The following is a 12,889-nucleotide window of genomic DNA, read 5'->3' as shown; positions in this document are numbered from 1 at the left end:
ACCGCGGCCTCGTAACATATACAGCTTTGAGAGATTTACTGAACGTGGGCAGGTGGACAAGCATGTAGATGTTCTCCAACAACATTCTTCTGAGGGGAAAAAGAAGTAATAGTAATAATAATAAATCCCGTACCTGAGAAAAATCATCAGGAATGTTCCTTTCGAGAAGCAGAAAAGAAACCAAAGACATTAAAATGTTCTGTGTAAGTGTTGCAAAAAAGGGAAAAGTTGCAAAATGTACCAGATACAGTACTTTCCCACTTGAGGCAACATGACTTGCCCACAACAAAAACGCTGGACACTTGCAGATGCTATCCTTTTGAAATACTATTCTCGTCCTGTACCTCAGAAACTTTCCACATGCCGGCATTCCCAGTCATTAAACACATCGGCTCAGTTACAGACATCAATCATGAGAATTTGTCAAGGGCATAAGAAAGTCTGATTTTGTTTGCATTTAGTATAAATTGACTCATCTTCACAAGCATAACTGGGAGAGAGTCTGGGGCTCCAGACTGAGAGCCTTCACCACGGAAAGCTCTGGGCAGTACAAGACAGTCCTGAAAAGTTCTTCACTTTTAAAGAGTCCAAGATGTTTTAGAATCAAGAGGAAGAGGATTGAAACCAGAGGCATCAGCAGTGACTTTGGTTTCAGAGTAAAAGCCAGGGCATCGCCTTGAATTCCCAACTGTTCTTAGATGCAAGCAAACATTTTCCAGTATTTAGATAACAACACAGAAACTTAATGGAGTCAGTCTTCTGTAAAATGAAAACAAGTAAGTTAGATGAGAGAATATGTTTCTATTTATTCAAATAGGTTGAAAATGGGAAATCAGCTGTTATTGATGTTTCTGCAGCATCTTGTAGGAACAGTGTGTGGTGGCTGGAGCTGGAGGGGCATGGACTTCCCTGAGTCTTCTGCACCCTCTTCCTTGGCCACCTCAGGGTCCCTCCAAGGTGCTGTCCCACACCCATAGCCAGAAGTCACCTTTCCAAGCCAACAGAAGTGCAGAAAGCTGCTTCCCATGAAGCATTCCTCTGCTGGTCACTGATGATCCCAAGCCCTGAAATTTATTATTATTTTAGGCTTTAATCCAGAATGTTGTTTCCTTAAGTGGCTATCAAGATATATCCCAGTTAACAGCTTCATGAGAGGTCTAAGAATATACCTAAACCAGCCGGCACACCAGTCTGTTTAAGGGAACTTCTTTTTGTGTTTCCAATTTTTTTTCTTTTATATCCTCCTAATTATAGTAAAGTATGACATGCCATTTGAAATAACATCCTGATCTTTGATAGAGTTCGTACATGCTTGTATAGTAAGAGTAACCCATGAAATTGCTTAACTATTATACTGCTAATAAGACATTAAAACCTCCCTTGATCTGCCACATCAGCTAGGTTTGTTGTTGCCTTCATCTAGTTGTCACTGTGTCAATTGGTGGCATTGTTTTATCACCACAGGAAGGTGACAGAACGGAAGACAAAAAGAGAAGCTAGTGGAGCTTGGTATGAAAAAAAAAGAGTGTTCATATGAAGCAAACAACATTTTTAAGAAAACTGGTGAGGAGGGTAGCATTGTGGTGTCCAGTGTAAATCTAATCTAAAAATTAAATAAGGAATTGAATAATCAAGGAAATTAAATTGGGTTGAACTTAGAAGAGTACAGACTTTAGGAGAAACCCACAGGAACAGGAAGAGAGAGACAAAGAATAAAATATGTGTTTTTGTGCTGGTTATGTCCCCAAAAGCAATTTACAGAGAAATGAGGAAGATTTAACCAGCTTTTATAAACTGCTTTCTCTGAGATAGTATCTAAAGCCATAACAGACGTTTAAGTTCGTGGCATTTAAGACTGGATACAAAACCTACCTGAAAATGGCAAAATATAAGTGGTTTCTTTGATAGTATCTAGAGTGCTCAAATTAAAAAAAAGACTGTGAGGTGAATTTGGTGAGGTATTTGCCTAGACCAAAGATGCTCATCAAAAGGGCAAATATGACCAACAGTTTATGTGTGTATTGAAGTCAGAGGTATCTGCTAAAATTCTTTTCTGTGTTATTCTATATAGTGTATTACTTGCATCCTCAACTAAATCTAAATCAATCTAAAAAGTTGAAGTGTTTAATGAAATATGCAACCATAAGGAAAAAGATAAAATGCAACAGACACTTTCAGAACAAATGAGCAAACTGACTACAATTAATTTTCTCTTTTCCAACTAATTAATTTTCTCTTTGACATTAGAAGCCTTTTAATCTTCAGTAGAAGTGAGTTTTTGGAACACAGTAGTAATGGATTTAAAGAATTTTAAAATTCCAAATGGAGATGTATCAAGTTAAAACCAGGATAAAGAAATGAGAACTGATTATCTAGGAAGTCCCTTTCAGTCCCTAAGTGTAAAGGAGGAATAGGAAAACGTATCCTAGGGGAAAAATAAGGACATTTATTACAGAAGAATATAATAAAATTTAAACTGGAATACCTTGCAGATACCCTATTTTAAAGAAAACAACCATTTTAAAGAAAAAAATGGCAAATTTCTAGAAGAATTATAAAATTGTGGCCCTTCTAACTTCACAGTATTGTGTTTGATCAGCTACTGAGTCTGCACCCTCACAAGTCATGGTTGTCCAGTTGCATGTTATCATGCCATGTCACATTGCTTGCAGTCATGGGAATGCCAGATAATACCTGTGGTTATGTTTAAGAAATATTAATTGTATTATGAAGTCTCAGAACTTCCATTCTCTGAATTTCAAGTAATTGAGATTTTTCAATCAGATAAGGCAAATAGGGGAAAACACATATCCAAAATATTTTTTTCAAGGATCTCAAAGCCATCCCCTGTCATATAAAGGCCAAGTGGAGCACAAACCCACTCTCGTATTGCCAGATTATCTCCCAGAAACTCAGTAAAATATTTTTTCAATACAATATTTCCTTTGAGTCAGCCAGCTATAAAATAAGATGCAAAGTAGATTACCTGGGGTCCTTAGAACAAAGTTTCCAGGCAGCTTTTGAGTGCTTGCTGAATGTTTCAGACTTCAAATGCTTGCACAACTTTATTTCTGATACCTTGCCACTGGGAAAATCCTCCTTTTTTTAGTTCTTTTGTCACTAGCTCTCTCTGCATAATTTTCTACAGTTTGGGCTGCGTCAGAATTCATGCAAAGAACACTATGACAAAACAGTATAACTTTTTTTTTTTTTAATGAAGAATCTCCTCTTGCATCTTCTTTTTAAATTTTTTCTAGTTCTGAAATTGTTGCCTGATTGATAGATGACACAAAACTCGGATAAGTTTTGTGGGTGCTTTATTAAGGGCCCGGGGAACTGGGGGACTCACGTCCCAAAATCCGAGCCCCCAAATTCACGTATGGGTGCTTCCCTCTTATACATGCGATTCATAACAAAGTCTCCAAGAAACAGTTTCCCCGTTCCCCTTGCCTAGTCTCTAAGAAACAGTTCCCCGTTCCCCTTGCCTGGTCACAGACCCCTTGTGATACATTCCTTGGTTCACAAACAAGATCATTAATCCTCTGCTTATCTTATTCTAAGAGCATTGTATGCTGCCTCCAGACAGGTTAGCATTCTTACTTTCCTGAACTAGTTTAATTATTTATTAAATCCCTAAGACTACCTGCTAGGTTACACACAAAACCCAACACACACTTTCAACGGCTACAAAACTACTTTTTAACAAACCAGTTCACACACAACTCACTATAATTAAATATTTTGCTAAATTTCATTTTTTTTCCAACAAAATTTGGTCTTGAATTTTTACATACATTTTGCTATTTAAAGATGCAGCTAGCAGTCTTACCAAGTGTATTTCCTGTTTTGAAGAGGAATTTTAGTAACCAGAGAGAGTCAGAATCAAAATAGAAATTAGCCTGCTTGATTGACTTGTAGAACTAGGAATTTTATATATTAGTTATTTTTTCTAGACTATCTTCATTCGTTTGTAAGATCTTAATCCTTTTCCCATCCTGATGGTGTGTTTGTTCTCAAAATAATGTTTAAAAAATGCATTTTTATTGCCCATGTGTAGTTTGCTACTTATTTATGTAAAAATTATCTGCTTTGGTCTCCTTTTGAAAACCCTAATATCTTTTTAAGTGAAAAAAGAAAACCTACAGCTATGTACACTTCTGTAGGATCTAAATAGCTGTCTGTATCTCCAAATCCCATTGTGCCTCAGGGAAATCATATTCTTCCGTCACCACAGTAGTGCTTATTTAGAGTCTTGTATCTACATAAATTACAGCAGTGTAGCTTTTAGTTTGGACTGTAGCTAATTTTGACACTAGTATGGGCCAAAGGAAGCAATATCAACTTTCCTATTTTGAATATATGACAAATGAGATATTTTCTTGAATCTTTTTTAAGGCACCCTGTTGAAGTGAGGGGGAGAACGACCATCCTTTAATGCATCAAACTCCAATTTATTGATCGATCAGTCACTTTAAATAACAGTGTTAATTAACTTCATGCATATTCCAAAATCCAGGTTCATGATAGGCTAACAGAGAAAACTCTAACCACTCCTTTTGTTTTACAATACCATTAATTGTTTACACAAAACAAAACCAGTGTTCCCACTGTGATATGAAAGGTTCCCAAAACTTCCATATCTGTTCCCAGGGTGCCATCTTTTCCCAGAGAGGGTGTTTCGCTTGTTATGGGAAGACTGTCTGAGAACTTTATTGTTTATAAAGTGATGCCTGAGAGAATCTAATTGTTTATAGAAATCAGGCTGGGAACTGCTTTTGGAACTGCTTTGCAACTACCTTTTACTTTTCTCTCAATTGCATGGCTTCATGGCCTTTTTCTTTAAGCCATGCTTGAACTAAACTCTCAACACTTCCCCTGCTTTTTTCTTTGAGAGAAAGGAAGTTAGTTTACCAGGTTTTCTCTATTATCCTACTTACCATCTTTTGGATACAGCTACAAAAACAAGTTAATATAAGTAAAAGCAATAAGAGTACACCTAATATCCCTATAGCATATATTACAAGGTTTCTTAGCCATGGTCCCAATCATAAACTTTTAAGCCACTCATCAATTCCCAATCCTTCTTCTTCCTTAAGGCTGTTAAGCCCTAGCCGTAGCTCTTTTAACTTAGCATGAATAGATACAAAATGATCAGATAAGTTCATGCAACACACCCATGGCCTTGCGCTAATAGTAAGAAATCTATGGCAGCTCTATTTTGCAAAACAGCATGATTAACACTTTGTACATCTGCAGTTAACATATCTAATGTCTGTGATGTATTATTCAATTCACCCTTAGTCCAACACCCTATTTGTTTTGCTAAAGTCATTGCTTTGCTTGCAGCACCCCATGGTAGGAGAGCTGAAACCATCACTTGTTTAAATTTACTCCAGAACCATGGATCTCCTACTTGACTACAGTCTAAATTATGTAAGCTGCGCTTTTGCCTGTTTGTCTTATGACTTAATTGCATTAACACAGATATATTAGGGTGGAATAGTAATAACTTGCCTAAATAACAAGGTTCACCCTTAGGTTGGGCAGGTATGCCATTCCAGGCTCTATCTCCGCAAATTAAAAATATTCCCGTAAGTAATTTCTTAGGTGTCATGATGCTAGAGCCTTTACATTGGTTATAAAGTTGTTTAGACACTATGTCTGGGCTTAGAGATGAATCCAGAGTAGCCCATGTCTGTTTATGCTGATTCATCTTTTGAAGATTAGAGTAATCAAAGCTGAACCACCCACCGTTGGAAGTGCTGGTCATGCTAGCATTTGCACTTCCAAAAAGCTCTAACTCCTTAGGTGGGGAATGCAAAGGAGTATTAAGTGATTGAATTAACAGGCATTGACGGTAGCTGTCACTCTGACTGGCAGTATACCCTTTTTGTGCAGACAATTTAATATTTACCATACTGCGCATACATAAGGCATGGTTATTAATAAGACTGCAGAATTCTTGAGGAGACCATACTGGAAGCCCTACCAAACATGTTCGAAAAGGGTTAGTAACTCCTCCAATGCTGAGACAAAGCAACGACTGATTAATCTGCCTAGCAAGTGTTATCCATACATTATCTCTAGGTTGACTAAAATGTGTTACCCTTAATTCGTCAGCTACCACTACACCAAGCAATATAACAAAAGTAAATCTCATTTTTCTGGTTTTACTTTGACCTTCTTTTTCTTATCAGTTTTTAACCTTACTGTTCCCGAGACCTGAAGACCACACCTTTGTAACCTTCTAATGCAGTTATCTAATGCCTGATTGGGATCTCCTTTTATAGGCCCTACAACAGAATGTTGTGTTAAAGGCACCAGTTTTCTACACCTTACAGAGGCTATATATGATGCACTTTGAGCTTTAACCCTTTTCAAAATACACTGTACCTCCCACCGATAATAAGCCAAGATTTTCTGCTCATGCGATTCATAAAGATCTAAACCTGAGGCAGTGTTTAGTCCTGTTTCATTTCGTAGTGCCCACTCCCAATTATGTTCCCAGGTATGTCTATAATTACAGGTGTTACACCATAAAGGAAAAAGTGACAACTGATCTACCCAAAAGGTCTTATCACAACCCCCACAACACAGTGCAACCCAAGCAGCACAATGTGGGCTGTGACATTCAAGACAGTTCTCTTTTGACGGTCCTTTTATATGGAAAGATGATAATGATTCAATAATGTCAATCAGTTCTCTGGTCGTCCGGCAACGGCGTGTTATCCCAAAGGGTTAAAAGCACCCCCAGCTGAGCCACAATGTCCGGCCTTACCAAGCATTGCAAGGTAGGTGGTAATTGGACAAAGAAAAGAAAGCTGTTAGCTGTTTTCATTCATGCGAAGCTGGAGAGGAGGTGAAGGGCAAGTCTGAAAACGATCCTTTCTGTCCTTGAGATTTTCACATCCACCTTTTCTCTGGGTTTCTCAGAAAAGTTCAAAATCAGTTTTACAGTCTGTAATCCTTTAGTCATGTGGCTCAAATGGCATCAGCTGGGCAATTCTCAGTCCTTTTTTGCTTTGGAGTGGTGAGAAAGCACTTAAAATATTTAACTTAGCAGACTTATTTGTAAATTAACAAAACTTAACTGGCTTCAAAATTCTATGGGCCAACTGCGCCACACTCCCCGCAACACAAGAATAGGCAATTCCAACAACTAAACAGTATTTTCAGCTAGCAAAGCCTCTCTGATATTCACAACAGCACCCTGCCCACAAGTCATAAAGTAAACGCCTATCGTAAAAGCATAAATCTATCTAACATCACTTAAACTTAATAGCACTTATACTTAAAATACTTAAACTTAAAATATTTAAACTTAATAGAACTTAACATTACTTAAACTTGACAGATTTTTAAATCAACAGAACTTACATGTAAAATCTTTCAATTCTAACAAAACTTAACTATAACAAAACTTAACTGACTTTAAATTCTATACAACTTAAACCAAATATAATTTAAACTTAACAGAATCTAACTTAACTTAAACCTAATATACAATTTAAACTTAACAGACCTCGAACTTAACAGAAAATAAACTTAACAAACTTAACCTTAATAGTATTCAGCATTTAATAAATAATTTAACTTAAACTACTTAATAACAGATAACTTACTATAGACATAAAATATAGCATTCACTATAACTTACTTACAGGCCTGATTCTAAAATACTAAGCTAAAATAACTCCGTTCACGTGTTTGCTATAGCATTTCTATACCAAAAAGCACACTGACAACATCTCACTCATACAATCAGTCCAACACATCTTAACATTTTTAAACTTTTCAAAATAATTTTAGAGTCTGATGTTGCCCCGACTGAGCCATCCGGGCTTCTGATGTTAAAGTCTCTGCCAATACAGGTGATTTCAAGACAGCATAACCAATGCCAAGCCAAATCGGCTGAAATTTGACCCATGCATACAGTACGCTGATGCCTGTTTCATAGTCTCTGCCAGGAAGAACAAAAGTTCCTTTAACTTCGCTTGTTTATCATCACTGGTTTCTCAATTTCAATAGGGATCTTTTCCTTTTGTTGGCAAAAGTTATATCCATTAGGCTGTTAGGTCCAAGACCGAGGCTCTTTACCAGCTGCAGGGTGGAGAGACAAGTTCTGGCGCTGGAAAAGCACTCTGGTCGCCTCTTGTGCCGGAGCGGACAGGCCCCCCCCCGCTCTGCGCTGCGGGTCACTCCCTCTGCGGCCGTCCCGGTCCCCCCACGGTGGCTCCCTGTGGTGTCGGGTTGGAGATAGAAGAAGGTGCCGATGCTGCAGCGATGACTTCTGTTGGTGCCTGGTCGTCTGAGCGGCATTTTTGGCCCCAATTATTTGATTTGCAAATGCAGCTGACACTTGGAGAGGTGCAAGAGCAGCTAATTCCTGACTCTGAGAGGACTTTGCCTGTTCTTGTAAGCCTATTCCTGACACTGATTTCTGTTTGATCGCATCTACCACAAAAGCCTGCTGTCCCGTAGATATGAGGACCATCTTCTCTAATGCCTCTTCTATAGTCCAATTAGTACCTAGGGTGTTAAGTACTCTCCTAGTAGTAGAATTACAATTTCGGAGAGCACACTCCCTAAGATATTTTGGCACCTCAGCTCTTTCAATTGCTGCGGCAACCTTATCAATAAAAGAGCTAAATGATTCCTCTCTGCCTTGCTTGATTCCTATATATACAGGTCTCTCTTCTGGTTCCTTTACCCTTTCCATTACGAGTCTGACTAACCTCATTGCCTCCCGGCACTTCTCCTGGCCTATTAAGGCTTGTGCCTCAGGACGAAAGAAAGGTCCCAGACCCATAAGCTCACTAACAGTGACGCCATGGAGAGGGTCACCCTGCTGCCTTTGTACTGTCACGGACTCGCTAACGAGCACTTGCCAATGAGCATTAAACAGCAATTGTTGATGTTGAGTAAAGATTAACTATCCCACGACAATCATTAATAAGAAGAATGCTGGTGTCAAAAATATAGTCGAGCATTTGCTTAGCTGGTTCGCTTTTAAAACCAAACTGGCTAACAGTGGCTCGCAACTGAGATAACATCTTCCAGTCTAAAGCACTGATTGTAGCCTGTATGCCTCCTCCGGCCTGAGGGGTAAAAATAACCGGACAAGCCAGTTCGCTCGCCAAGCTAATCAACTCATGGTCTCCCTTTTCCATGGCATCTTTGGCCAGAGCTGCCCACGCATCTCGTCTTTCCCTTGCAATCATCGCCGCTCGATCGTTTTCCAACCCAGGGCTCTGATTGCTTTTTGAGAACGGAGCATACGTTTTTGGCCCTGGCTGCTGTGATGCAGGAGATACGGGAGACTCAGAAGTGCTATGCATAGCCTGCGGCAAAGCGGGCAATAAAGCACCCTGCGGAGCACCCTGCGGAGCTTGGCTCGTTAGGGGGGGCTGGCTCGTCAAAGGAGGCGGCGAAGTGGGTAATGCAACGCTCTGCGGCACCTGGCTTATAGCCTGGCTCGCAGCCTGGCTCGCCGAGGGAGGTGACGAGGCTGGTAATAAAACCGTCCTCATTGCGGGGCCGAGAAAAGTTCCCGATTCCTTATCAAACTCCCTGTCTTGATCGTACACTTTGTTACGATAATGAGCGGCAGTAGCCTGGTGGGCAGCCCTTTTATCAGCCTGAAACTGCAACAGCTCGGTGTTAATGACCCGCCATAATTTACCCAACTTCCTAGCAGTTTTATCATCGTCTAACATAGCCTGCCATAATAAATCACCAAATTTACGCCATTCCGACAACTCGTGAACTGTGTGGGGATTCACAAACATTCCCCATTCCGACCATAAGCCAAAAGACCTTGCAATTCCTTCTGTAAGTCTATTCCCTTAATTTGCCTTTTTTGCAAAAACGTAATAAAAAGTTCATATGTGGCTTGCCTTTCCATACCTATTTAAGTGCGCACTTTGCAGCTTTTCCAGGCTTCGGCTGCACGTATCGGCTGGACCCGTCTATACGGTCGCCAGGGCACGGCGTGTATCGGCAGCTTTTCCTCCGCTTTGTTTTCGCGCTTATTGCCGTTCCGGCTGCTTCGGAACCCGAACCAATCCTCACTTCTCATGGTGTTAGCAATCCCCGTGGTGTTCACGATCATCGTGGTGTCCGCTATCACGTCCAGGTGTCACCATTTGTTGAAGTGAGGGGGAGAACGACCATCCTTTAATGCATCAAACTCCAATTTATTGATCGATCAGTCACTTTAAATAACAGTGTTAATTAACTTCATGCATATTCCAAAATCCAGGTTCATGATAGGCTAACAGAGAAAACTCTAACCACTCCTTTTGTTTTACAATACCATTAATTGTTTACACAAAACAAAACCAGTGTTCCCACTGTGATATGAAAGGTTCCCAAAACTTCCATATCTGTTCCCAGGGTGCCATCTTTTCCCAGAGAGGGTGTTTCGCTTGTTATGGGAAGACTGTCTGAGAACCTTATTGTTTATAAAGTGATGCCTGAGAGAATCTAATTGTTTATAGAAATCAGGCTGGGAACTGCTTTTGGAACTGCTTTGCAACTACCTTTTACTTTTCTCTCAATTGCATGGCTTCATGGCCTTTTTCTTTAAGCCATGCTTGAACTAAACTCTCCAGAGCACCCCATTTTAATTCTTGGGAAGTCCAACCAACATATCCTGAAGTGAAACACATTTAAGTCTGTGCTTGTTTGATTACTAGGTTAGTAATACTAAGAGGGTTACAGTGATATCCTACAATTAATACCTATAGTTATTCCCTTAATTTATTAAGCTGCCTAACTAATATGTCTCAATATGGAAACTTAAGACTTCTCCTGTTTTTGTCTCAATGTGATAATCTTTTTGTTTCAGCCAAACCTCACCTGCTTCCTGTAACCTTCATGTTGTTTGAGCAGTAAACATACTCAGGGCCACTATCTAATACGATACTATTACCACTACCAGAGGGATTGATTTTTCATACAGTAAGTTTCATCCTTGGAATTTTCCTAGCCTTGGAATTTAATGAGTAGATCAACAGAGAAGAATGAATTATTTCTTTTCAGAAACACTAGTGTCAGTATTTTCTAAAACTGGGAAGTCTCTTTTCTTTTTGCCAGGTTCACAGACTGAACAAAACCAAATTAAATTGGATCTGCTTCATTGTTTGTTTCATCAGCAAATAGATGGCCTGTAGTGGCAGGCAGCTAGTAAAGTGTTATGATATACAGCAAATACTGCATATCCAGAGCAGGAACATTCACAGCATTTCTGTCTTACATACAATGCTTACAATAATGGCAGTTTGGTTTTTTTAGCAGTGAATTCGATCTAAATATAATGTTCATATTGCAGGTGAAAACACACAGACTCTCTGTATTAAATTTGCTTCACTAGTTTCATTCCCAGGTAAGTTCTACTCATCATGGGTGAGACCACACTCATGGAGCTGTCCAGTTTGTGCCACAGCAAGAGAGAAATGGATCTGAAAAATGTGCAGTGAAAGCCCACTTCAATGTTGAAGGGACTGGAGAATCTCTCTCATGTGGAAAGGCTGAAATAGACAGGACACTTCAGCCAGGAGAAGAGTAGGCTCTGGACAGGGATCTTATCAAGGTACCTGAAGGGAGGAAGCAGAGAAATCAGGGCCAGACTCTTCAGTGGTGCCCTGTGACAGGATCAAAGGCAATGGACACAAATTGAGACACAGGATGTAGTCGGAACATCAGTTAATTGTGAGGATGCTCAAGTGGTTTCTCAGGTTTCTCAGAGAGGTTGGGGAAATATCCGTGCTTACACATGTTAAAATGATGACTGGATATAATTTTGGCACCTGGTTGTAGGTGATGCTTGAGCAGGCTGTTGGACCAGACTGGTTCCAGAGGTCGCTGCCATGTTTGATCACTCTGTGATTCTGTGCTCTCTTGCATAAACACATATTTCAACAGCAGAAAAAAAAATGTGCATATTTCGGAGTGGCATGGAATAATTCTCTTTTGTCAGAGTTCTAGTTATTAGTCTAGGAAGTAGCCTAGTTGACTTTTCCTCTTTATTAACTGAGAACACTGCTGTAAATGTGCATGTAGAAAGAGAAATTATCAATATCTACACTTGGGCTGTTAAAAAAATTCCCTGACAGAAATGTGTAAAAAAGAAACTTGCTAATATCTTAGAGATAGGGCTACAAAAGAAGTCCAGTCAGTACTAAGTACAGCCCATATAGTTAACCTTTAAAAATAGATTGTAAAATCAGTTTTTATAAGATTTGAGTTCTAAATTAAATTGGCAGAGACTTGAGACTTTGGTCTATTAATAATAAATAATTAATAATTATCTATTTCTCTTTCCTGAATCTCACATTTTTCTAAAAGGTTTTCTAAAAGGTTAAATTTATGGTTTCAGTTTTGGAAAACCCATTATTTTGTAAGGGATGGGTCAATTGATATGACATTCTTTGTAATGCAAGTCATCAAGATTATATAGGGTGGTTGTAGCAGTCTTGCAAATCATAGCCACACATTGCTTGAAAACATCTTACTAGCAGATATTTCTGTCTAGATGCCAGGAGTATATCCAGACAAATATATAAAATCTGAATTTGTTGCTTTGATTTTCAGAATGTCAAATATTTCCAACTGTTCTAGCCTTTTACCAGAAAATTTTAACATTAAGTATAATAAAACTAAAATTACACAATTTTGCCCCATGATTTTATTGATGCAGCATAAACCTGCCTGGGTTTTTCAGGGATTTTTCCATTTTTCTGAATTTATAAAGCTTCTGTTTGTATAGGAGATTTTTAGTATGATTTAATTCACTTATCCTCCTGGCTAAAAATGTTTCCAGGTTTATTTTTATATGTCATGATAATTGTATACGTGGAATATAAAAGGTGACCAGTATTAATATATA

Source organism: Melospiza melodia, chromosome Z, assembly GCF_035770615.1.
Source record: "Melospiza melodia melodia isolate bMelMel2 chromosome Z, bMelMel2.pri, whole genome shotgun sequence".
NCBI lineage: Eukaryota > Metazoa > Chordata > Aves > Passeriformes > Passerellidae > Melospiza > Melospiza melodia.
The sequence above is the reverse complement of the archived record's forward strand: the minus strand, read 5'-3'. Positions refer to the sequence as shown.